At 40.1% G+C, this 27,544-nt stretch overlaps 1 protein-coding gene across 29 annotated transcripts in view; it reads right to left on the bottom strand.

Annotated features, from left to right (window-relative positions):
• The window catches only part of EPB41L3 (erythrocyte membrane protein band 4.1 like 3), a 141,469-nt gene that overhangs the window by 107,694 nt on the left and 6,231 nt on the right, over positions 1-27,544 (bottom strand). For 26 of the 29 annotated variants that reach the window (XM_051772849.1, XM_051772767.1, XM_051772839.1 and 23 more), the window contains exon 2: positions 2,478-2,518. The exons of 2 other annotated variants lie outside the window; for them this stretch is intronic. The gene's annotated coding sequence lies outside the window, so the exon portion shown is untranslated. Of the gene's footprint in view, positions 1-2,477; positions 2,519-26,631; positions 26,896-27,544 lie in introns of those variants that run through there. One more of the 29 variants, XM_051772786.1, reaches the window with a different exon arrangement.

Raw genomic sequence — 27,544 nt, 5'->3', positions numbered from 1 at the left:
TACATTATGCCTAGTAATGAACTATTACAAAATACATACTCATCCCAAAAGTATTCTAGCCTAATATTACAGCCCATTTGATAATTTAATTCAAATGAAGACAATATTTGAAAATTACACACACACGCTTGCACATAATACAGGTAGTTAGTGCAATTACAATAATTTCTCATCCAAGTTATGTGCACAGTTGATTTTTTGTGTGTCTCTCAGCATTAGATCCACTAGACCTCCCCATTCCCCCCGCAGCATATGAAGGTCAGCTGCTTTTAATACCGGAAATTTAGTGAAACATCTTGGGTTTTTATTGCATTGAAACTGGTTTTAGTCAGAGCAGCTCACAGTTAAATGGCAGGCAGAACAAGTAAATTCAATTAAAATAGCTCTGAGGCAAAAAGGAGATGAGTGTATTACAAAAATATAAATGGAAATTTAAATGGGTGCTACAAGAGCACAACCAGGCCAGAACACAGCCCCAGTCTTTCCTTCTTTCATACCTGTGTTTTTCTCTAACTATGAAAAATATTTTTAAATAGGCTGTGCCACTTCACTATATCTTATCTTGGCATGCAGTGAGCAGACACAGAAGAGTCAGGTTTTCACCAATCCTGCAACACCAATCCTTTCTTGCAGAGGAGAACTTTCAAAATGCATGGTCTGAAGTATCCCGCTTTCCCAAGCTTAATTTTTATCCCCTGCCACAGAGAGAAGGCACACAGAGCACCCTTTCTGCAGGGTGTCAGGCTGAGCGCAGCCAAGGGAAGAGCTGCCACTAGCCTCTTAGGGAAGAGAAAGAGAAAGGGGGGCACAGTCCCCACAGCTCCCAGGCTGCTCTGCCAGGAGCTTCACAAATGAGCCTGCAAGTTATTCACAGATTCACATAAATGGCCACATAAGCCTTTGTTGTTGTTGTTGTTTTAAATCACTGCAAGACACTGCTCTACGTGAGGTCAAGGGCAGCATAACATTTTCTTGGGCTCATCACTCAGGACCAGAGTAGTTTGGGACCTCTTCTCTAGACCTTGTTTTATTCTAATGAATTCTAGAGAAGAACATCACCCATGAACTATGTAGCTGCCTGCCTCCCCAGGAGCCTAGTCCTCTGGACTAGGGCTCACCTGTGCCTTGCTTTGCAATTAATTAATGCAATTCCTTCCCTTCATCATTGCTTGCTTGTGGTACCACTTTTATTTCCCAACTGCAGAACACTATCTAGTTGAGGGAGAGTCAAACCCTTTTTAGTCCCACAAGATATCAGACAGTTCTACATTACACTGAAGAGAAGCAGGAATAAAATTAACATTCTAATTATATTCAACAGTTTTTGTGTGTCTCAATGAATTTTTACCTTTTTTTAATTTTTAAATCAACTGTATATGTTTGCATAACATCTACACCAGATCTTAACAAAAATTTGCTTTCAATGGGTCTGTTACCACGGTAGCTGTGATGTGCAGCTATATCCCTCTGCACCAGCACTGGATCAGATAATAGAACTCATCCAAATTACCAATTAAGTTCTGTTTCCTTGACTTTTCCACAAGTTTAAAAAAAAAAATCAGTCATCAAAGCAATGTTCAAGTAACACATGTTATTCAAGTTCAGACTCAAAGTTTTACTCTTCAGAGCTAACTGAAAACAGGCATTTTCTGAACTAATGGGAGTCACACAGAGTTGTTTGCTGTTATTTTTTTTCCTTTTTTTATTTTCTTAGAATCAAAGTAATGTGTCTTCAAGCACAAATACTTTACTTTCTCAAAACACGCCCAAATTTTCCTTGTCGTTTGTACAGTAGTCTTAATAATTGGAGAACTAATGGACTTGGGATAAAGACAGACCTCAGGGACACTGAATAAAATCTTTTCTGTCCTTAGTACTATCTATTATTTGGGCCACCTTTTTTAAAGAAAAATAAAAACTTTTTCTCCTATATTTCCTTTTTTTTTTTCCTCATGCCCCATTTATTTCACAGTTGTAGTGATCCCTTTCAGATGTCAATATGAAAATGAGAAAATTTTTTCCATTAATACACCTAAGTCATACTATTAGTTCTTCTCCTGTAGCATCTCAGATCTCCAGACAGTGAAAAGAGCTAAAGCACACTATACCCTGTACACATCAAGAGCAAGTAACCCTTGCTTTAGATAGCCAGGATTAAGACCAGAAACAGGACTAAAGTGAAATTATTTTGAAACTAAACCCCCTTTTCACAGTGAATCCAAGCAACTTCACATTTCTTACATGTAATTATGTTTATGTTGTGTCTAGAGCAAGTGTAACTTGGCAGGAGTGCAACACTCAGCAGACAGATATGGCAGAGGGAGAAAAGATAGCAACTCTAAAAATAAAGGCTCCAACGTATCACAAGCAGGAGCCAAAATTCAGAAGAAATATATATTTGCTATCAGTGACATTAAAGAGATGGTGGAAGCTCATGCAGCGGAAAGGTCCACTTAAACCCTGAAAGACAATTTTACATTTTCTCTGAGTGATCTAGACAGGACAAGCTGGACTTCTCCTTTTACATCAGTAATGCTGAGGATGCAAACAGACCGAGAAGCTTCAGAGGAACATGTCGTTAAAGCCAACACTTACAACAGAAAACTGACCCAAAAAAATAGGAACGTAATTTTATGGGTAAAATTACCCACCAGAATACATTAGCATTACACTGGTCAGTACTTCAGAAATGCCAGAATTAAGTTGCCTTCTACTGATGCACTATGTCCAACCTCCTTCTTTCTCTTTTTTTTTTTTTTTTTTTTTTGACCAGGAAGGAACTGCTGCCTTATCCAGTGGAAAAGGTGAAGAATATTTAAGGAATTGAGTTATGAAGACAGAATGATCAATTTCCTCGCTTGCTTTCCGGTGGTACTCAACACTGATAAATGAGCACTGCAAGAATAGCCATCAATACCGATAAATTGCCATCTTTCCAGCCACATTTTTTACACAGGAGACTGAGCCACACACATTAGTGTCAAAAGCATCCATCAGTTTGGGATGCCCGACTTGTGCCACCCAGGGAAGCGTGCTAACACCATTTGGTATCTTCTAGCACAATCTCAATATTTTTCAACTATATCTCTTTTTTTTTTTCTACTGTGATTCTCAAATTACAGCTCAGACCTCAGAAAAGGGAAAATTCAGATAAGTGACATACCATCACTAGGGAACTCTGGGCTAACGGATAGAACTGAATGGTCAATCAAGTCAAGTCTGCTACTGCATCACCTGCATTGCCTCGTCCTATTTATCACAGGCCTTCTGCAAAATGTAAAAAGTAGGCTGACTGGTTTCTGAGTATACCACTAAATGAGTCTTGCCAGGAAAAAAGCAAGATTTTTGCTCCAGTCCCTTCCTCTGACTTGTTTCTTTCCTTCCAGTCCCTTCCTCTGACTTGTTTCTTTCCTGCTCCCTTCTTTTTCCTCCCTTTCTGATCCGCATCACACTCTCTACTCTGAGACTTCCCTTCCATCCAGACCTAGTCTTACCAACTTGTTCAAATCCTCACTAAACACAAACTTTTTATGCAGTACTTCACTCAGTATGGCCTTGTCAAAAAGCCACGCAGCCTGCCAGACTAATAGGATTTGCCAGAAAGCATGAGATTAATAGAATTTTTGACAAAGGACTGTAAAAATATTTTAATACAGGTAAAACAATATATAATCCTTTCATTCCTGAAAACAAGGCTAAGATAATTTTGGCTTGGTAAAAAACAAATCCCTTCTCTTCCATTCCAAGTGAAGCACACACTCCTTTTGGATAAAAGTGTTAGCTGAAGTGTTTCAAATCAGGAATAGTTATGGGTTGGAAAACAGTTTTCATGAGAAAGACCAGACTGGCAGTCATTCCTGCTAAAAATCAAAGAGTTCATAAAGCATAGGATTTTACTTGAATCACTGAATAATTTGGACTGGAAGTGACCTCAAAGTCATCAAGTCCTACCTCCTTGCTGAAGGTGGGGTTAACTTCAAAGATAGATCAGGTTGCTCAAGTGTTTATTCTGTCAAATTCTGCATATCTTCAAGTATGAAAAGTCTGCATACTCTCTGCACAACTGTGCTGGTTTAAAGGTAAACCAGCAGGGGAAATGAACTCAATTCAAAAGAGAGATTATAAATCAGAATAACAATTTAATAAAATAACACAATAAGTACGATTATACAGACAAACAATTGGTTTTAACCCACAAAAACCAAATATATAACCCAGCACCCTGGGGCATGAACAGAGTGGTGTTCTTTGGGCCCCCTGAGTCCAAAGTAAAAGGAGAGGGGAAAACCTGTTGGTGAGAGTGCTGTTGCAGTCTGGTCACGAGTGGTGATTGCAGTCCGGTCGAGAGTGGTGGTTGCAGTCCAGTTGAAAAGTGGTGGTTGCAGTCCAGTCGAGAGTGGTGGTCTGCAGTCCGGTTGAGAGGGGTGAGCTGCAGTCTTCCTCTGGATCCCACGAGTGGTTCAAAAGGTCCCAAGACTCCAAGATTATATATCCTCCAGTTCAGGCAGGAATGTTCAGAGCCTCCCTCAGGGCGGGGGGTTCTTTAATGGGTGTGAGGACAAGAGTAACTCCTATCTGGCAGGCCTCTTAGAGCCCAGTTTATAGCCTGAGGAGTCAGGCTCTGTGTGCAGATGGTGTAAATGGTTCATTGGTAACAGTTTCTGGGAAATGGCATGGAAGGCTATAGAATACACAGTTTTGGGTTACACCCATACAGTGATGAACTGGGCCCAGCTGTTCTAACTAGGACAACAACCTGTCCTGATATTTGATCATCCTTACTGTGAAATTTGGTTATTTACACCTAGCAGGAAATCCCCTTGCTGCCACTTTCAAGATGACTCCGAGCCACCTTATTTATAAACCATTTGTAAGATTCCCCTTTAACAATTTTCTTCTTGAGGATATATAAAGCCACACTTCCCACCTCTCTTGGACTGTCATTGCACCCCTCAGCCTCCTTCTTATTTTGATAACCCTCATTCTAAAATGGAAAATCTTTTTTCTATGGGAGCAGGACTCAAAATGAGGCCCAGGACTCTGGATACAGCCTGTCTATTGCTGATTAGGGGGCACTTGTCTTGACATGCCTTTTTAATCATCATGGACATGGTTTAGTGGTGAACTTGGCAGTGTTATATTTATGGTTGGACTGAAAGGTCTTAAGGGTCTTTTCAAACCTAAATGATTCTATGATCTATGATTCTGTGGTTGCCCTTCACTGCTGACTTACATTCAGTTTGTCCACCAAAAGGACTTTCCTGCAAAGCTGTTACTGAGGCAGCCGTCCCCAGCTTTTGCTTATTCCCTCCTAGATGCAGTTCTCTGATTTTGCTAAGCTTCACAGGGTTGCCTCCCAGTCTACTAATGAAGTTTTCTGCAGTTCTCACTATTTCTAAAAACTTCAGGCCTTTTCATGGCACTGTAACAGTGAATAGAAATCACTTACTAAGGGAAAAGGTTTTGGAGTGTAAAGTCACCTGACAGGAATGCCCATCCAGATCTGGACCCTAGCACACCTTTTAACAGCTTGTATCCAAGCTTAGGACTGACACACTTCTGCACAGCCAGGGAAAGGCTCAATACCCACTGCTTTCAAAGGCAGCCCCACCAATGCAGTGGAAACTCTGCTCATGAAGCCTTCTTTAGAAAAGATCCCCTAACCACCTTCCCACAGAAGGGACAGGATACGTTTATTCGAGCATCACTTCTGGAAACATTAACTACTCTTTTGAGAAGGCACACAAAAAAATCAATGCAAGCTATGAAGCACTAAACCAGATGTGCAGCAAGGAGAAATGAAGGAACTTTTGAGAACAAAGTGAAGGATGTAGAATTGACAAGTTTCTTTTTCCCCACTCCTCTGAGAAGAGCAGGAAGCTGATGGATGATTTTTTGAAGGAACATCTTGTTAAAAATGTTGGCAACACATCATCAACTTTTAGGGTCTACTTAATCAGTTAAAATGGCTATCTCTGAAAGAATCAAATTAATATTAGACATGAAAGATGAAGAAAAAGCAGGAACCCGGAGAAAGGAATAGATTTAGCTGACTCATCCCTCTGAGAATCTTGTTTAATTATACTTTGCCCACAATGGAGAGAGAATTGTTTCTCAAGTAAAAAGTTCATGGAAGGTAAATCCATCCATCCAATCATCCATCACCACTGAAGCAATGTACTCATGATAGAATGATAATTGCCATCTAAGTTCCTGCAATATTTAGTTGAACCAGTAAGTGATGTGACTAGTTCTCCCTGTGAAAGGGCTAGTGTGTGGCCCCACACTGAAACAGCTGATGGTGATCTCAGCTGGGATGTAATCACCTGCTCAGGCCAAGGGCATTGCAGTTGTGCTGGTTGTCCAAAAAATAAGCATCCTTGCTTTGGCCACCTTTGCTTCCTCATCATCCTTTGCCCCTTCTGAAAGCATCAAAGCCCCATGTGCTACTATCCCAGGGGGGTTTTGATATGACTGCATTTGCTATCTCACCCTCTGCTAGAGTGGTGTGAGGAGCTGCCCAGATTCCCTGAACACACTAGCAACAGCATGTGAACCTCACTATCTATTCTTGACACGTTTCTACTGTGGAACAAAAAAATAAAAAGAAAAAAAAACTGCTGGTTGCTAGCAGTTCAGTCACAGTTGTGGTTACTGGATTGGATGTCAGGGTCAAAAACTAGATGCCAAAAACACCGAGATCTCATGCTCTCAGTAGGGAGCCAGATTCTCATCTGTCTCAAACTGGCAGGGCTCCACACTGACAGTCTGGCTCCCAGTGTAAATGGGCTACAAACATGGTCTTTGCTTCATCTGTGAGGCTTGGGGTATTTTAAATTTGACAGTCGTTGAATGCAACTTTACTCTGGAATTGAGAGGCAAATTATCGAACTGACTTGTTAAATTATATTTCATTAGCTGTAGGAACATTGCAAACGCACACTTTGTTATTTGAGCCTTCAATCTGATTTTGTCAAGACTCACTGTACAATTTTCTAAAGCAAATTATTCTGAAAGGTTGTGCAAATGGCACAAAAAGCAGCAATAGAGTAATGACTTTCTAAGCAATAGTCAGGGGGGGTGAGAATTAATTTTTTTTAAAACAAAAAAATCAAAATTTCCTAAGGCTTCTTAGGTCAACAGTTCTCAACGGCTTCATATGCAACCAGCATATTCTCAGCCCAAAGGTGTAAATCCTGAGGAACACTACAACTTGAGACCTTTGCACTCCTGTTTAGAGGACCCTCAGCGAGCTGTGATTTAATATGCACCACAGTGAAAGAACTTCCAGCTGCCAGCAGAAAAGGAAAAGAATTGGAAAACAAAGTTTGAATTACTTCTGTAATTCATCAGTTAGGTATTAAGGAAAAGAAAAGAAGAATGGCTGATTCAAAGCCTGTAAGGAATCACTAGGTTTAAATTTACCTCTGCAGAGAAGGAAATCACATCTGGAGTTTATATTAACTTTTTCCACAGAAGCAGAGTATATTCACTTGTGAAATCTTAAACAGCATGAAATGAAAGTCACATAAAATAAAATTTTAAAAAATCATCTTCTCATAAAAAAAATTTGAAAATAACATTTTTAGTCATCGTAAAGACCAGGGACCTATGAAACTCCTTAAAAAAAATTTAACATTCTGCTTATTCACTTCCCAAAATTATTTACAACTCCCATGAAAACCAGGTTTGAGAACCTTTGCTGCCCCTTCCTAGTGGGGGGGGGGGGGGGGGGGGTGGGCAGGGAACCTCAAACCTTAAGTTCTCACTCTAGTTTGAAATTAGTACAAAGTGCAGCAAAATAACATCCCTACAAAAGGTGGAAATTTATTGTGTAAATGAAAAACCTCTGTAAGTGCCAGACAGCCCACGAGGCTCCCACCTACTTCAGGATGCCCCTGGGCTATCTATGGTTGGAATTGACCCTACACTGGTATCAGACAAGGATCTCTGCCATTTTTGCACATGTGTATTTTCATAGGCATCATGGTCACACACTAGAGTAAGGTTTTGGTGACAGCAGACAAGAGGCATCTTCCGCATCCCACATCAGACCAAGCCACGGAATCATGCAAAATACAGTACATTTTAAGCAAGTTAAGGTTTCTGATTTACAGAGATGTCACGGTCGGATTTGGAGCACAGGAGGTTCATACAGTATCCCTCCCGCAGCCCGGGCACCTGCTCTGTGCACAGACTCCAGTGCTGCTACGACCCATTTCAAAGCAGCTGGTGGATAAACAAAATGAAGCACCCACACTGCGTAGCCCCAGATGCTGAAGGGCTGCCATGCCCTCGCAGATATTTCATCCACGGTTCCTGCCACCAGAGAACATGTCTCAGATTCACAGCAGGGAGGCCTCACTGAGCAGCCAAAACACTCCTGTCTGCTCATCAGCAGTAACTGAGGGGTGGAAAAGAACTATTTTGAAGTAGCATAGCCTAGAAATTTAACCCAAGCCTCCTGAGCAGGAGGTTGGAAGATTATTCCACCTCGCCAAAGCCATCTTTGTTTTCCTGAGTGCTTCCTAACCCACAAAGTGTGTAAAATACATTGCCTTCTAGTATTATAAGCATGATTTAGTTATCTATTAAAAACAAAAAAACAAACCCACCTCCATCCCATCCACCACCCCACCACGCCCCCCAAAATAAAGTAAAACCAAACACAACCCAGTAAAGAGCTCTGCCTTTACTAAGAACAGAGATAATCCAATTCTATTCACCAGTGGAGTACCATGGAGTGAAAAATATCAAAGCACTGAGTTTTTACACTATGAGGATGAAGTTTATAAGTTCAAGGTGATCTCTTTAGACATCTTATGCCCATTTCTCTTAATGTGTTTGGTAAAAACATCACATGTATTGTATAGGACAAAAAGGCAGCCTAGAACAGTCTATGTGCAAGATGTGAACAAACCAGTTCATCATCTAAGTCATGATAGTGGGGGGAAATATTTGCACATGAGGAAACAAAGTACTTTTACAAAGTACTTGGAAAAGAGCATGCAATAACTAGCTGGTCAACAGCAGAGCTCTTCCAAATTTACTTTTCAATAGAAGTCTTCATAGTAGCTTTTCAACAAAATTCACTTTCCTATGAATTTGAGATGTGTAGAAACTTGAGAAACAAAAATAATTTAACTTTTAAAACAAACCTCAGAAAAAGACCTGCATATAATCCATGTTAGTACTTTTAAAGTACACTCCTCACATCTCACAATCAATTTTATCTTATACTCTCATTCCCTTTCCAAAATTCCCACCACCAGGGATAGAACATGTATCAATATCATAGAAAATACCATTGTAACATACTCCGGAAAAATTAAATTAAGAAAGTACATTTAATTTTTTCCCAAAGGATCAAGGATGCCAGGCAGCACAAACCAGTTACCAGAGCTGTCACAGGAATAGAGGTTTCAAGGATCTACACCAAATCTGCAGGAATGTGAGAGCCTTTCCTGTAGCCAGCTGGCTGTCAAAGGGTGATGGATTACTTGCTCAACCAAATTACAGGAACAACCAATTTTTAGGTGATTTGTTTGATTTTAAATCCTGATTATGATTCAAAACAACCACCCTTAACTTCAGCATGGTACCACCGTAAGAGACTTCATTAGGATTTGTGCTTCCATTAGACAAAAAACCCTCTCCAGTAATGTCTGTGTAAAAGCAGCTGAACTTTGCCAGGACATCTGCTGAACCCAAGATTAAACCCGAGCCTCTATCCAGCCTGACCAACAAAACAGAGTTTCACACAAAGGAATTAGGAAATAGAGAAAAGCCTTCATCTGGGGAATCCATGGAGCTGACCCATGGATACCTTTTCTCCACTTGTATGTAATAATATATTCCTATATACACAGCCAGAGCACACTGTTGGAGAACATGCCATTTTTTTATTAGTTCTTAATGTTTTACTGTCTGTCCGTGCAAAGATAGCCTCACAGATCATATCTCATCAAATGTGTAATGAGCCAAATTATTCTCTACTACTGTAAATCTGTGCAGGTCCATTGATCTCATTACAGGAGAGCAACTTACACTTGCAAAGAGGGTGGGAGACTACTTCTAAACGAGGAAAGAGAACAAAAACCGTAATCATGGGAAGCCTAACTCAGGAACAAAATGCATGCAGATCACTTCCTTTTTTCTCATCTGAACAGATATATTTATAACAAATATTCACAGTAAGGAGTTAAATAGTGTTTAGAACATCTTACTGAGCTTCTGAGACTTTGACGAGACTCTGCAGTGTTTGCAGAGTTGAATAAAGGCAGTTTCCTTCCTCTGCAAAGCCACCAAGGCCTGGGACTCACTTGGCATTCCTAAAGCATTCCTCCCTCCGTCCCTTAGCGATAATAGCCAGGGCCACTGACCACCAACTGCTCTATTTACCTTCTCCCTCTGCAGCCACCACGGGTGACATCCACCAAATGCAATGCAGAAACCTGAGCAACACCTCTGCTAATGTAATTGCCAACATGTCTTGTGGATGCACTCTGTGCATGTGTTTTATAAATTTGGGGCAGGTGGAAGGATTCAGGAGGGAATAAGAGATCTAATCTCTCTGCCATACATTGCCTGATATAAACATTTTAAAAAAGAAAGGAAGGAACACTTTAAAAATCAAATATCAGTGGACTTTATGACCTGATGATTTGTTTAGATTTCCTCTTGATATATGATAACATGTCTTGCTACAATATAGGCTAAGTAGGAAAACACATTTCAACATGGAATTATAGAAACTGCTTGTAAGCAAACAAGTAGACACATCAGAAAATTACTTATTTTTGCATCACATATTAATAATTTTCAAGCATAGGAATCTAAAGGCATCATTTTTTACTTAATATAATGAAGAGCTATACCTATGAACTTGATTTATTATTTAGTATACACAGACTTGGTCTTACATTGAAACTTCCAAACCAGCTCAGTAGGAGTTAGTTAATTCTAGTACACAGCATGAAGTTAAAATAAAAAAAGAAAAAATACAAATGGCTTCCACAGGCATAATGCAGTTTATTTGGCAGTAGTAACATCTCACATATAACATTTTAAAAAAATGCTTGTATAGTTGCTTTTGACTTCCCTATTCAGCCCAGAAAAAGACTGAGAAGATGCTGAAGGAAGATAATTAACTAGCAGGAACCCCTTCCAATGGTCCTCCCAGATGGTTGTTATTAGGAGACACAAGCTTGCTCTGCTGGGCAAGAAGCCACAGACATCATGCAGGATCCTATAGATCTCTGGGAATGGGATAGTAGGAAAATAAACAGTACATTTGTGGTTTTTTCTAGTTGTTTTTGGTTTGGTTTATTAATGACTTGTGCTGCTATAGTGTTCTCCCATTGACTACTGCTGCTCTGACCAACAGGCTATGTTGAACTATTACTTTCTGAGAGACCCACAAAAAGAGACAGCTCTGTTTCAAGTACAACCTAACCCAATATTTTGTGAGAAATATACTTCTCACAAATCTCTAGCTAAAAACAAATCATAACAGTAATAATAACACAATAATAATAATAAACAACATCACTGGACTCAAAGCACACCATCCCAGATGAAGAAAATTAACGGAAGAAGCTGCAAACTATGTGCAGAAAAGATCTCTCTCTGGCCTATAAAAGATCTCTCTCTCAGTATAAAAGCCCAACCTCCTGCTGTTGGGGCTAAGTACGTTTGGATTTGATTAATAACTGCAAAATGCTTTTCTCTCCTATACAAGAGCCTGTTAATGGTTTATTTCTTTCATTATCAGGAGGAGGTATGTCACTGCATGAAGGAGCAGCAGTTGCATCCCTCCCAAACGCTGCTTTCAAGGCAGAGCTTGCAACTAAGGCATCAGAGACAGAACTGGTTCCTGGGACACAGTAAGGCAAGCAAGAAAAGCCCACAGATGCCCAGCAAGCCTATAATCAGCAGTCACTGCTTTTCTCTTAGTGTCACCACAAAAGGGAGCTTTAAGAAAAATAAAAAGCTTACAAGAGCCATTCATGAATGTGGTACTGGTCTGAAAACTTGACAGCTATTAAAAGTCCTTTTCTGGCTATATTTTGTACAGAAACCAGTGGAAAGGATAACCTAGAGAAATTGTTTGATAAATAAAAAGAAGACTAAAACACAGAAGAGGGTTACTCTGTATTTTATCAGCTGTCAACCTGGAAGAAACATCCAAGTGAGATCTGAAGCACTGCAGAAAGAGGGAGGGAAGGAGCTGGACCATGAATACGAGACAGTGACAGCAGGAAAGAGAGTTGAGAGAAGGGTGCACTCCCACCGGACTGGCAGAGCTCCAAGCTAAAACCATTATACCAGAATAGGAGAGAATTTATTTAATCTGAAGAGTCAAAATGGTTGTACCCTATCTGCCAGACACATTCTACCACACTGTTACTGTTTTTCCACTCAGTGGTGACAATAAAACCTGGGCCATCTCTGGGCTGCCATTTAACCATACTCAGAAAAAAACATTTCCAGAAACTAACTAGGATAGAAGCAAGCAGCAGCACATCACAGGGAGGTGGAAGGGGAGTAGTGTTTCATCGGCAGTTGTAATATATTTATTCAATACACAAGTAGATCTTTATGTTGCTGGCCAAAATACGATTCTTAGTGCAAAATATAGTACCCCCATCATGGATGAAAGATGCATTTCCCTAATGTTGCATATGCAAAATGAAAATAAAACTAATTAAGCCACTGTACTTCAGTGTATTCATATTCAAAAAATTCAGGGAATTTGACATATTAAAAAAATGATGAGCCAGAAACCTAATGATTCTCTTGTGCCTGGACATAAGAACAAATCTAACTGCATTAAAATGAAATAATTAAAATTTCTTCCAGTAAATGTGAACATTTGGAAAGTACAAATCAGTAGCTAAAATGTTAATCTTATTCTCCCCATGAGACATCACGTACATATCTAAGGTTGGCATCAGACATTAATTACATTTACTAATATTTTGTAGAGGTTAAAAAGTGAAAGCTGTCTTTGGTGACCACTCTAGACAGCAACAGCAAGCCAAATGGCTCCACTTCTGGGACACTTCCAAGTCAGTTCTCAGCCTATAACCATGAGAAACTGCAAGGTTTTCAGAAGGAAGTTCACTTTTTAAAACTGTATTGCAGCTTAAAAGAGTTGTCCTAGTAAAGGATCCAAACAGAAACAAGCTTTCCTATGCTACTCCTGGGGTCCCAGGCCTTCTGTTTCCATTCCAGTCTCAGTCAGAACGTTTCAGTGGGTCTCTAGCCCTCTGCTTCAGCTTTAGGAGAGCCACAAAAACCAGAGCAGGAAGAGAATTAAAGAGCTGGTAAATGCAAACATAGCATTTAAATTAGAAAAAGTGGGATTCGAGGGAAGAACGGGAACACAGGAAACCATCCAGCCACTTCTGAGACTGTGCCAAGAGCCGCCAGCCTCATCAGCACAGCACCCCATGCAGCTGCCCATGGTTAGCAAAGAGGTGGTAAGAAAAAGGATGAAGTCAGCAGCAAGGTGGGATCCATGTGGCACAGGGCTGAGATGACAGGCAGAGCCCTGCTAGAGCCAGGAGAGTATGGTGAGGCACCTGGGCTTCCTGCAGCATGACAGGAGGGCGTGGAAGGACAGCAAGAGCAGGACATACTGGGGAGGCATCACGCACAACGGTAAGTGGAGGTCAAGAGCAGTTAATCAGGAAGCAGGGGAAAGGTCCAAAGGAGACATCTGTATGCAGCAGGGTGGGAAAAGTGCTTTTGAGCGCTGTAACAAAGCAATAGGTCAGGCAAAAGCACAAGGGGAAAGCCCATCAAGGAATAACAGGTGCACTTTGGGGGACAGACTGCATTTGTCAATAAAAGGGTCCCCTTTTTCTGTCTCATTATTTCTTTTATTAATTGTACCATAGGTGGTTCAAGGATTTTCTTTCCTCCTTCTTTGCATCAAGCATTAGGAATTTATAAGAAGTAGTATTTTTCCAAGACAGCTTGGGACATAATCACAGAATGGTTTGGGTTGGAAGGGACTTTAAAGGTCATCTAGTTCCAAACTCACTGCCTTGGGCAGGGACACCTTCCACTAGATCAGGTTGCTCAATTCAACCTGGCCTTGAACACTTCCAGGGATGGAGCATTAATGGCTTCTCTGGGAACCAGTTCAGTGTCTCATCACTTTAACAGTAAAGAATTTCTTCCTAATAATCCAACAAACAATTATAAATTTGCTTAAATTCAAGCATGTATGAAGGCCTTTTGAGATTGAGACCACTCACAAATCCTGTCTTAAGCAAATGTGGAGTATATGCATGAACACTGCCTAACTTAATTGTATGATAGCCTCTGCATTTTCCTCTTTACTTCCAGACTGTGACCCCTCTATGCATATTCCCTTCTCTCACCTACCTTCTTGTCAGTAGCATTCAAGCAACAGTTTTTTTTCTTTTTCCTTTTTTTGAACTGGAAATACTGCAGCAAGGTTTTTTTAATAATATACCGAGTAGTACCAGTGTAATATCAGCAACACTAAATTTTATATGCGAAGCCATCAAATTTGTACTACAACATATGTATAAAATTATCAAACAGGCTGATCTGAGATATCAGAGATTCTTCAAGGAACATTTCCTTTGTAAAACAATAAAAAGATGATTTTCTTTTAATAATAACATGACAGACACTAGGATTGAATACAGGTCAGGAATAAATGAAATAATTCCCCCACACAAGATCATCATCAGGTGATCTAAACCAATCGTAGTTTCCTTACACTTTTTTTCCCCACTTTCTTCCAGAAAAAAAGTAACAGTGTATTTCAGAACGAATGTCAAGGTTCTCATTTCCAAAAATCCCAGAAGTGATGGTTTATTTTCTGTTCAAATATTGAAATACAGCAGGTAAAATAAGCCCAATCAGGATGCAAAAAGATAGCACTCCTGTACAGTGCTAGTATTGATTAGCTCCTGGGAGCTCTATAAATACACTTTGGTGACAATACTACCTGAAATATCTCCCTTGGAGGCATCATCATTCATCAATACTACATTTTGCCTGCTCTGATTGAGCTATTTTGATGTAATGACAAAATTGTTCTTTAAATATTCAAAACTCTGATTAATGCACTTTTCTGAGAAGCATACCTTTTTTTCATTATTTCTCCTAGTACTGATAACATTTACATTTTCCTTTGGAAGAAAAAGATTTGTCTTCATTGCTTCTTTTTGTATTTTGCTTTATTTTATCTCTTTCAACACTGAGCATAGCAAGGAAGAAATATTTGCATGCTAATGCAAATCAAAGCATGAAAGTAATCAAATCTAACAAAAAGTAAAATCATCTCTTGAATTAATGAAACTCTTTCTCCTCTTACAACATTAATTAAACACTTTCTTTTCCATGCTATTGACTAGTTGTCAGCTTTTCCCTTAACCAGAATTATCAAGAGAAACAAACCCTCAAGAATCCAACATTGTATTGTACATTCAAAACAACAACAACAACGAAGTTATAAAACTTTTTTTTTATGTGGGAACATGTATGTTTTAATTGACAAATTTAGATCACATCCCAGTTTTTCTAGAATCAAAAATTTTTAGGTATGTGTTGCCCCTTTATAACTTCAGAGCAAAGCAGAAATTTGAGAAGAAGGAAAAAACCTTTACAAATGCTATTGCATATTCCAGTTCAATCTAGTTTTATATTGCTATTTAAACAGCAATGAGATCCAAAATAACTCCAACTAACCTCATGCCTACTTTTGTAAGGAGAATAGCTGCAAGCATGCTTGGGCTTTCAGCACAAGGGACACTTTGCAAGGGCAGGCAGTCTGGCATGGCAAACTAATAAAACCTGCGTTACATGTAACCCACACGCTGCACTGCAGGCAGAGAAGTAACTTTTGGCCATTGCATTACAAAGTATTATGTCAGAAGGCATTCTGCTTGTATTTTGCAACAAAGTAAACCTCAAATTATTTTAATGGTGTGTATTTGGCTTTAATAATGCTATTTAAGATTAGATATTAAGTTGTATAACTTCTATCTTCAGACCAGGCAATTTCATTATTTTCCCCTATAAACAGTGGCTTTAATAACTAAGCTTTTACACTGTTTCCCCCATAATAAATAAATGACGTTGAAAGGCTCTTGTCAGCACTGAAGAGCTGGATCCAGTCCCACAGTGGACATTAAGGACACAGATTAGATCAAGCCAAAAAAACACTTAAAGCAAAGATTTTCCCTATTAGCTGTAGCAATTTTTAAACTGAAATTCAGTAATACGATTTTAATGCCAGGTGAATAAGGTCAGACAAAGAAGAAATTACATCAGGGACAACAGGCAAATTCTTACCAATTTCGTGTCTACAAATTAGAGCAAGCTTTCTTTCAGAAATGTCTCTAGAAGAACCGAAAGCAAATCATCTCATCAAACTCATGAAAACAGAGCTACAATAAAATGATTGCCATTATTTCTTATGGGCACATTAAGAAGGAAGGATGATAGCATCTCTTCCTCAACTAAAAAGACAATTTCATATTAAAAACAACTGTTTAGGCCACAAAACCAATCCTCTCAATCTTAGGACAGCAAAGTTACCTTCCCAATTTCTCTTCCTACAGTTTAAATGGATGTCCTTTTAGCGCACTTCTGGTTCATAAATATCCAATGTCACATGCTACTGTGGCACAGACCCAACAGGTCATGCAGCTACCAAAGACATCAATCCCCAGCAGAGCAAGAAAGCAGTTCAAGTCAGGTAACCAAAATGAATGCAAAACTGTAGGTGCCAGCTAGGTCCAGCTCCCAAACCAGCAGGTTCAAGTTTGTGAGGGGAAAAGGAATAAAACTGCAGGAGAGGTGAACACACATCTACTGTGACATGGGTGCTGTGCCCACCACATTGAGGAACACTGACAGCCAGGAGCTGACCACATACCATGGTCTGAAATACTGATCATAGAATGGTTTAGGTTGGGAAAGACCTCCAAGACCATCAAGTCCTACTGTTAACCCAACACTGCCAAGCCCACTACTACTAAAGCATACCCCTAAGTGCCACATCTACACACCTTGTAAATACCTCTGATCTAAATTAAGGATCTTGCCATCTTATCACTCTTAATCTAGTTAGCTGATGTATTAGTGTACTCTCTCTCAAAATACATGGCCCAACCCATCAATTAGCTGATGCCAACTGCCTGCCCTTTACTATTTACTTCCACAGTGCACTATTTGCTACCTCTACTATAACAGAGAACAGGTAGATGATAAAGTATTTTATACCTTAATTTTACTTGGAGATACAGAGTTCAAAATAGTCAAGTCTTCTTAATACTCAATTTATTTCCCCCCTTAACCCTCCCCATTTTACTTATAGCTTTCTTTTTCTTTCAGGTTAAATAGGTTAGGAGTAATTACATCATCTTCATGACCTGCACTACTTGAAACCATTAATTATTTCTGCTCTTTTCCACTCCCTGTCTCTATTTTAGTACATTCCTCCTTTAACACAGCAACAGGAACGATCAGAAAGCTTCAATCCCAATTTTCATGTACCAGAACCATGGTTCCAACCTTATGTTCTCAAGACTTTGATTTCCTCTTCAATTGCTGTTATAAACTCTGCAACAGCTCTTCCAAGTACAGCAAAGCAATTTTCTTCTACATTATCCTCCATTTTGCCATTTTGAGGTTCAGAGACTATTTGACATTTGCTTTGTCCCTTTAGACTCTTCTGTGCTCAGAGGGAGCTGCTGGATGCAGCAGCACACGGTACTTACAAGCTTCCCCTAGTGCTGCCACCCTCTTTCCTGCAGTTCAGCATCATGACCAAATACAGCCTTTTTGAGGTTTTTCTCTCCTTCATTGAGTTTTACCACTTATTATCTTGGACCCAGCCAGGAAGAACTGGTGCAGTTGTGCCATGAGGCCATGCTGGGGGACAGGGACAACTATTTTGGGACCCTCCCTCCCCTGCCAGCACCAAACCATTTCTCTTGGCTGTAAGACACCACCAGCATGATCACCAGCAGTGCTGGACATGGCAAGCATAGGTTCAAAGCTCATCTCTCACAGATTCAAAGCAACAACATACATGAGGAGTCCCATCCTGTTACCTGGGGGGGGACAAAAAAAGCCACCTGTTAAGGCCTTTGTGATCAATTTTAGCCTCAGCTAGAAGTGCAGTGTAGGTTACCATGCAAAGGGGATTTGTATATAGTGCAGTGTTTGAGTTGATGACTCTGGATTATCAGGCACCAGAAAAGAAAAATAATGCCTTGCCTTTTTGATCTGCAGTTTTACAAATACATCTTAAGGTGCTGCGGCAGTTTAGATTCAGATCAAATTTAATTTTGTTGGAAGAGACAAAAGGGTTTTTAGGATTTATAGGAAACAGAAAAATTGAAGTATAACCACTGCTTCTAAGTGGGTAACTAATAAAAACAAACAATACAAAATATTTAGTGATCTACTGTACCACTGTAAGACTCAGAAGCCTCAAGTAACACAAAACATGCTTGCTTTCATTGTCCACTCTAGGAGAAATGTGAAATTAAGTAACATAAAAAAAGTAAACTGGATTTAGCAATGTGTTATTTTAAATTTTTTAAAAATTCAACAGATAAAGAAACGTTGTTTTTTTTTTTTCCTACAGAAGACAGTATTTAATAGTAAAAGAAGTCCAGGTGTCCATCTGATGCTATCATCTCTTGTGGGGTTGAGAGACCAAACTTACAGCTATATGGGACTGAAGATGAGAGGTTGCCAACTACATCAGTGTCTCAAAAGCAATAACAACGACAACAAAAAGTTACGAAGTGTTAAGAAAGCGTGTATACTTGTACGTACTTAAGCACCCCCACTGAACCACCAGCTACCTTCCTTAGCCAAGTGAAACAAGCACAGCCCAACACTGGGAGGCTGTGGGGCCATCCGTTCCCAGGGCTTGGCAGTGGTACCCTGTGCCCAGGAGGATTTCACCACTCATTTCCCTGGCTCCCCTCTTCAGCCATCATTCCTGACCCTTTTCCCCACACTGCAGACGTGAGCAGCCTGGCACCCCACCACAAGAGCTCCCTGTTTTCACGTGGCTGAGGTAGCCATCTCACCACTCCCTCCTGGCACCAGATGTTTCCCATTAACTTTGTCTGCACTCAGCTCGCAAGTGTCAATTGGAAATCCCAGACCCCAAATATTTTACAGATGAAGCAACAACAGACTCTTTGCCAATGACTCAGACCTGGATCCCAGCCCCTGCTCCACACTGCTCCAGAAACTGGTGGAAAATAAGCCAAGAGCTGTCTTGGGATTTGGTGGGGGGGATCTCCTCTATCTCACAAGGGCAAGCAGCTCTGCAGCTCTCTGAGTCCCAGCCCTCAGTGTAAGCAACCATGGGGTCAAGTCACACAACCTCACCATGCCTTTGGGTTGTGGCAAAGGTCTGCAACATCCCCGTGCAGGCAAGGAGGGCTAAGACGTGAGTGGCTCCTGCGTGCCTGGTAGCTCAGGCAGCAGCCACACTCAGCCCAGGCATGGTGCCTACCTGCTCTTCCCTTATTGGTCTCAAAATGCTGCAAGGTGCCAGATTGCTCAGGGTAAAAGCTTGGTTAAGTGGCCTCCAAAATCTCCCTTTACCCAGAGGAAAAAACACAACTGGACAAAACCCCACTGTACTAATAATTAAACAGCTCTCAGACATCCCAGGTTTTCCTCTCTGCAGGTCTGCTGTTGTGCCCTCCCGACTAAATATTTTGAGTCTCTGCTTCTTCAGTTTGGAGTGTAGAAGGTAAATCTGTATTCAGTTTTAAGACTTTTATTTAAACTTTCTCAGTCTGTTTGGGTTAAAAAATAATGAAAGAAAAAAATTGCTTGGATAAATTCACACACATGAAAAAAACATTTTTCTTCTTGATGCTTCTTGTCCTGTTGCACAGCACCATTATCATCAGGGGACTGGAGACATGACATATTAACTACCAGATACTTTTCTATTTTAGTTTAAAATAGTTCAAAATGTGATATCCTTTTTAATTAAAAAAAAAAAATAAATAGCCTTTGCCAGAGGGTTAAATACTACAGAAGCTGAAAGACTAAGAAAACAGTAAAAATAAAGGATGGAATCCCATATGTTTCTTTAGAGAAGCATTGCATATTGGAAACTATTCTGTTGACTGCATATTAATACCCAATACCCATTTCAAAATCCATTACTTCTTAAAAGACCTCCACAATTAGTTTTCTAATTTTGATTTTATAGAACAGGCTGGTTTCCAACATGCCACATCAAATACTGTGAGATTATATATAGGAACTAACCACAAAATATTTCAGGATCACATCACTGCCAGGCTGGTTTAATTTCTTTTTATCTCTGTGCTATTTCATAAAAGCATTATTTTAGCTTCAAGTGAATATGGAAGACAGATGAAGTATTTCAGGTTGCCATTCCCATACTGACTGTATCGAGAAACATCTCATTCTAGATACTCATCAGAGAAAGTGATGCCTATAGCAATTCCTCCTCTATGTCCTTTATGCATGCTGCAAGGGCATTCAAGAAAAGGAACTCGAGTCTAATCTTTCATTTAAACACTAGATGGAGCCCACTTCCCAAGACTGAAAACTTAAAGCTTTCCTTGCAGCAAACTCTTACAGCCTATTGCAATATCTGGTCATGCATAAACATGACAAGACTCAAACAGCTGCAGTGACTGTCCTTAATGCAAAAAGATATACTGGTCAGCAATTATATCTCTGCATAAAAGGACAGCCTTTAGTACTGCACAACTGCAAAAGAATTTATATTCCTCTACAGATACATAAGTTTGTTGTAAAATACCCACAATACTTGGGATAAACTAGGCATATATGGATTTTTGTAATACCATATGATAAGCATACTGCTGGGTTGAGAACTATGACTGAGTCTGACATCTCTTCATTTTGACAATAAACTCTATTGATTCCAACTATGATCATTTTGTACATATAAATTTATATTAAATAGGAATAATCCTCTTTCAGTGGTTGGCTTGAATTAGTTCCAGCATGAAAGCTCATTTATGACATTTGATAAAATGCCACTTCTCTCCAACGAAACATACCACACGTTCAACTAGAGATAAGTGAGCTTTGGTGTTAAAAATAGGATGCCACAATACCAAACCTCAGTACAAGCATTCTGGTGAGAAAGAAAAAAAAAAAAAATAGAGCCAAGTTGCCAAGATCCAAATTGAGCAGCCTCATGGCTACTGGATAAATCCGTTTATCTTAGGCCCCACCACAAACAACTGCCACTCCTGCAGTATTTTTGCTACATTCTGGACTGTCCTCACAATGCACAGGGCAGGCAGAAATTGCAGGCTGACAACCCTTGGCCCTTCCTTAGCTTGTCTAAGGACATGCTCACAGGAACAGCTAAGAGCCAAGCAGACAAGAAAGTTGTGCAAAGCCTCAGATGCGATTCCCAGCAATGCAATTCTGCTGACAGCAGAGCTATTGCTGATTGCTTTAACCTTTGCTCAGTCCGGGCCACTGCCTTCACCTCACTCTTTTCCTAACAAACCTATGGTAATAGCTTCATCAAGGTTAAGATAAGCACAAAGGCAGTCAGCTTTACTACAGAAAACTACCTTCTGCTCACAGTGATCCATCCTGCTAAAACAAAATTAACCCACCTTGCATTAGGGTACATTCTAAATTGGCTGGGAGGAAAGACAAAGGAAGTTATTACCTAATGGCTATTTTCAGAAGGAAAAGCACAGTGTCTAGGATGATCAGCGCAAGTTTTCCTAAAAGGCCCTACTCACTCCTTAATTCCGTGAAAGACCTACACAGCACATTTTCTTGGTCCCACATCCTTGTGGATGAAAGATGGTCCTTGGAGTCTTGCAGATTACTGCTGTAATGCTCTGAAACCAAGCAAAGCTCTTCAAATGCGAGACCTGCTGCTAAGAGATTGTGGCTTGTAGTCACCATCACGCTGACAAGCGACCGCTTGACCCCACTGAAGAGCACGCACAGGACGATGATCACATCTGTTTGTCAGAGCTAGAGCAAACATACTGCAGCCATAAAAGCAATGTGCTTTCCAGCTGTAGCAAGCACACAGCCAGCTCAAACGTTAATACTTCTATCTCTGAATATCATGGTTCAATCCTATTACATTATGTTTGCTTTCCAATATATTTAAACTGAACACGCATCTGCTCCCAGATGGGAAGACTGATTTGTGTCATGGGGTTTTTTATTGGTTCGTTTTAGTTTTGGTTTTTTTTAACGGTGGGTATAGCAAACATCTAACATTTCTTTTACAAGTAAATCTGAAAATAATTAGCATTTGTTTGACACTTAACCTAAAACTCTCTGGGAGAACACACCCATGTACTTCCAAAAGCTTTCAGTTCAATAAAACAGGGACTTTATTAGCAGGAAGAGTATCTGACCAACCACACAAATTAAGTGTCAGCAAAAGGAGGAGACAATTGAAGTACCAGCCACAGTTGCAGGTTTGACTAAATAGTAATGTTTAACTACTTCCTTATCACAATCTTCCTGTACAACTATAATTTAGGAACCTTTGCCACTGTAATTTTCTCTGCTTCATTTTCTTTACAGCTATGCTTTAACATGTCAAAGGAAATACTTGTTCATCAGCACTATTACCCATGCAACAGTGGAAGAAAACCATCTGTGGGAAAAACACAGAAAAGAACAAATACAAAGGCTTTGCACATGTATAAAAGAAATCAAAAGAAAAGGCAAATTACCCAGTGAAGTATCTGATGATGAAGAAAAAGTGGACACAAAGTTACAACAGTTACACCAACATAACTCTGGAGACAGACACTGCACAGACATCCTGAGCGGAGTGGTTACAGACAAGGTAAAGCTAAGGCTAAAATCTAAAGCTTTCAGTTTCCCACAGCAATAATTCTGATGGCTTTCAGACTCTGAATACGGAAGGGACAAGACTGTGTCCTTGCTGGGACCTCACCCAGCCCATCACAGCTGGAGCGTGACTGCCAAGGATGGGTGTAAGCAGACAGAACAGCAGTAGAAAAAGGGCAAAAATAAGCAAAAACCTTTTAAATCCCCTTTGGAGTTACTAACTATTGCTTTCCATATTGACCTGTATTGCCTCCAAACACAAAGAAGGAAAGTCAATCTGTAAATTAAACTGATGCCCTTCCAGGAGAAACAAAAATCAAGCATAAAACCAAACCCAGAAATACAATGGAAAAACTGAGATTGGGTTAAATACTCAAATTCATTTGCACGTTCACAAGGCATACGCTACTAACAGTGAATTTTGTACATTTTCTGTTTGTTTTCAAGTGGTTGCTGGACTCCAGTGTTGAAGGCCATCTTCCTGAAAACACAGAGGAAAACACACTTGTAGGGTTGTCTAAACCATTAGCAGTGCTTTGGTCCTCCAAAGGTGCTATGATCATCTGACTCATCCACACTCCTCTTTACAGGCTCACCTATTTCATCCTGCAAGGCTGTCTCAGTACCTGGACCACTTCTCTCTTCTTCCCTCTACAGGAGCTCTGTTTGGCTTCATATCACCATGGATAAGCACTACTTCACACTGGGGAGCTGACTCACTTTCAGTCCACTCAACCACAGATTTTAATCTGCCTTCTCTTTGCACTCCTACACGATTTTTGATGGACTGGAAATAGCCATAGATCAAGCTTAAAAAAAAAAAAAAAAAAAAGCAACCTAAACAAAAAGTCCCCCAAAGACTAGAAGCTTTCTGAAGGAAGAATCTACTTGTCCTGAAGACTGCTCCCACAAGGTGAGCAGTGTTAACCAATATAAACAAAACTCAACTGATTATTTCCAAAATTTTGGAAACTAGCTATATACCTAGCATTGACATAAAACAAATAGCATACAGCAAGTGTCGGGTTTTAATTGCTTTGTGCAATTAAAACCACTCCAGATAGCACTCCAGAATGAGCTTGGACAGATGCTGCATTCCTCCTTGTCTTACAGCAGCCACCACCAGCCTTGCTGTTATCACAACACCCTACATGACCCTGCCACTTTACCCTTCCTTTATTGCTTTATTCTTTTTCCCAGCAGAAAAGTCCTTCTAAATTCAAGTGGTTTTTAATGGATTACAAGATAATTCAGGCTAGGAGGGACATCAAGAGGTGTCTGATCCAGGCTTCCGCTCCAAGTAGGGCCAGCTATGAGATCCAACTGGTTGCTCAGAGCTTTGTCCAGTCAGGTCCTGAAAACTCCCAAGGATGGAGACTGCACAGCCTCCCTGGGCAACCCATGCCCCTAGCCAGCTGTCTATCCTTCAGGTGAACACATTTCTCCTCGTAACCAGAGTGAATTTCTCTCACTTCAACTGGTGTCCACTGTCTGTTGGCCTTCCACCACTGGGAAGAAACTGGAATGACATAACTCTTCTAGTGAAAAAAAAGGAAATAATTCCTTATACTTTTAGCTCTGCTATTTATCTGTTTATGCAAAGTACACTTTGCTCTTCGATTTAGATTGCTATTTCAAATTTTAACTTTGCTAGCAGCATTTGCCAAAAATTCAAATATAACCAAATCAGAGTGAAAGCAAAAAACAAATCTAAGAATAAAACTTGGGTGGAAATGCTTGCCCATGTGATCACATCGAACTTCCCCCTGATGTGCCATGGTGACAGCAGCACTTCAGCACTCATTGCTGCATTTCCAGATATCAAAGCAGCATCTCTTTATATAGGTGCAACACAAGAGCCAATTTTTCATGTAGATTACAAAATAGGCCAGAAAAGCAAGATACATGCTGAAGCAAAGCCATGAGGAATTCAATCTTCTAGTTTTCAGACTCAAAGAGTTTTGAGTAGTGTGTCCATCACAGTAAATATGCATTACTTCCTGGGCCCAGAAGCTATTGCTCTCTCAGGCTGATCAAGGCTTCTTAGCACATCAAAGGATGGCAATCTGAAGCAGCAGTACACTTACAGACCCTTCTGCTTCTCAGTCACCAAATTACTATGTACCAGTCAAGCAGAAGGCTTCTTAACTGCACTTCTAAGCCATGCAACTGAGAAATAAAAGACATATAACTGGAACTAAGAGAGGAGGTAAATGCAGCAGTGCAACAAATGTTCTGAAAGGTCATATGAAATGTGATTAGCGCCATTATCCTCCAGGACTATGAAAATTGCCCTGAGACAACAGCTTTCCAGCACAAGCTATGGATCAATAAAAAGGATTAAGCAATAATACTTCAGAAATGCTCAAAAGTAAAATATCAGGCTTTATCTCAAATTATCTCTCAAGCTGTGCCTGAGAAGTTGAAAAGTCATCTTATACTCCCAGGTTCTCTGCATCAGTGCAAGAATGCAGGTGACGCAGACTGTGCACACTCGAGAGACAGAAAAGGAAGGAGAAGGAGAGCCAATGCCAACCCCCACCCCCAAGGGGTGTGCCCCAGCTAAACCCAGCTGCAATCTGTCAGCAAGTGGCCAGTGCCAGCCCTACGCTCACTCCCACACCTCACCCAGGAATGGGCCATCGCCACACCAAGAACACTCACATTTTCCTGGAACACGACAAGCAGCCAACTCCATGCTCAAATCATATTTTCCTTCTCCCTCAAAACTTAAGCCTGTGCATAAGTGAGGTAGTCACAACACAAGTGAGAGGTGAAGCAAGTTGTTTTCCTTAATTGAGCCTATTAGTAGTAACGAGTCACTCCTGCTAGGTCTAAATAGCTCAGAGATAAATCCCAAGGCTGCTAAGCTGCCAACCACCTCCTATCAGTGCTCAGAGGCAGCTTTACTCCTACAGACAAAGCTCAGTAAATACTACCACCTCCAACCATGCTTGCTTCTAGGGCAGATCTCCAGGCTGATATGCTCAAACCAAATGTTTTCCCTGCAGCTGTCCAGTCATCTTTACTGAAACACCAAAGTGCCAAAACCTCATCCTCAGGTAGCAACAGCAGGTACCCCCAGATGGATATTCTGCAGGTCAGCCATCTGCACATGAGAAAAGCGTATGACTCTGACAGAGCTTGGTGCTTTCTTTATTTTATTCTGAAAAAAGAGACCTCACCAGAAACTACTTGGAATGGAAGACCTTTTCATGGAAAAATCTGATACAATATTTAATGCAAACACACCATCAACACTTCAGGTCTTAAAGTTCACACCACAGGCGACACCAGTATTAGGAACAGTAAGAAGAACGACATAGTGCTTTTCTAAAAAGTCATCCAATGAATTAATCATTTTCTGTCTTAACTACTTGCAAAACAACTGAATAAGCCAGAAAAGAAAAATTAAAATGTTCTAAGCCGTTGCTTCACAGTGTGTCTTACGGAAAAGTAATTTAAAAATTATTACAAAGGCAATAACACTCAATTTCATAAAATGACAGTATTTCAAATTAATCCAGTGCATGTTAATTCCTTCACCTTTGCCAATGATTAAGCAGAATAAGAAAAAAAAACACTCCATCAAAAATAAGTTGAAATTCAGTAAGCTTTGCCTGTTGCTTTGACAAAACCAGCACTGCAAGAACAGCCTTAGCTTTCATCAAACCCAACTTCCAATACATGACATTCTTCCTCTCTCTCCCAAGCAGACAGAAATAAGTAAAATTCATTTTTCAGACTCACCAAAATTATCCATATTCCAGGAGGCAGCCATTCATCCAGTTTGTGAAGTTCATGGTTGCAGCACGGTCATAGCAACCAGCGGGAAAATGAAGGGAAAAAGAAGAAAAAAAAACCCTTTTGAGATTCAATGAACAACACAAACCTACTGCTTTCTGTACAGTCTGCATTACAGAACAGTTTCAGATAAGTCATTAAATGGCATGAACATAAACCCACACCCTGAACTTACTCTAAAAAGAAATAAACACAACTGCAATGCCATATTAATAAAAGAATAATAATTACAGTCTAATAAAGATCTGTCAAGGCTGACCTCATAAAGAATACTTTTTTAAGGGGGGGGAAAAGGTATTTTTAAGAAAAATAAAACCTTCTATTGTACCTCCCCCATCAGGCTATGACCTGTGGGCAACATCACATACAGAAAAGGTATGTTATTTTCTCATACTGCTGACATTTCTAAATCCTTGCTGAAGAGATGTAACATTTGGCAAGGAAGTGAGGCAAAACCGCCACAGGCCACAGCAACTGCTCATTTTCAGAATCCTCAGTCAAGGATGGGGGACCAATAATTTATTCTTTGCAATTAAGGGGGCCTGCAGCCTACCCCACAGCTGAGTATCAATGCACTGTTACACATCTGCAAACTGTCAAGAACACCCAAGCTGAAATAACTTTTTTTTTTTAATGTGGACCTTGAACAGTGTCTGAGTGACCAAACACAGAGTGTGTCACTTCTCTCCTACTAATAAAAACCCAAGAAAGAATTTTACAGCTTTCCCAGGCTCAGCATTGATTTCTTTTGGCAACTGCTCCTAAACACTCGACCAATTTAGCATTTGGGTTTTTTGCTTTTCTGTTTGGTTAGTTTTTTCCATTATTATTCCTTTGAAGAGGAAACACTTCAAAGACA

This window comes from Manacus candei, unplaced genomic scaffold (assembly GCF_025592945.1).
Source record: "Manacus candei isolate 608988 ecotype Guabito, Panama unplaced genomic scaffold, ASM2559294v1 h1tg000008l, whole genome shotgun sequence".
NCBI classification, from domain to species: domain Eukaryota; kingdom Metazoa; phylum Chordata; class Aves; order Passeriformes; family Pipridae; genus Manacus; species Manacus candei.
Note: the sequence above shows the minus strand (reverse complement) of the source record. Positions and strands in the feature narration are given on the sequence as shown.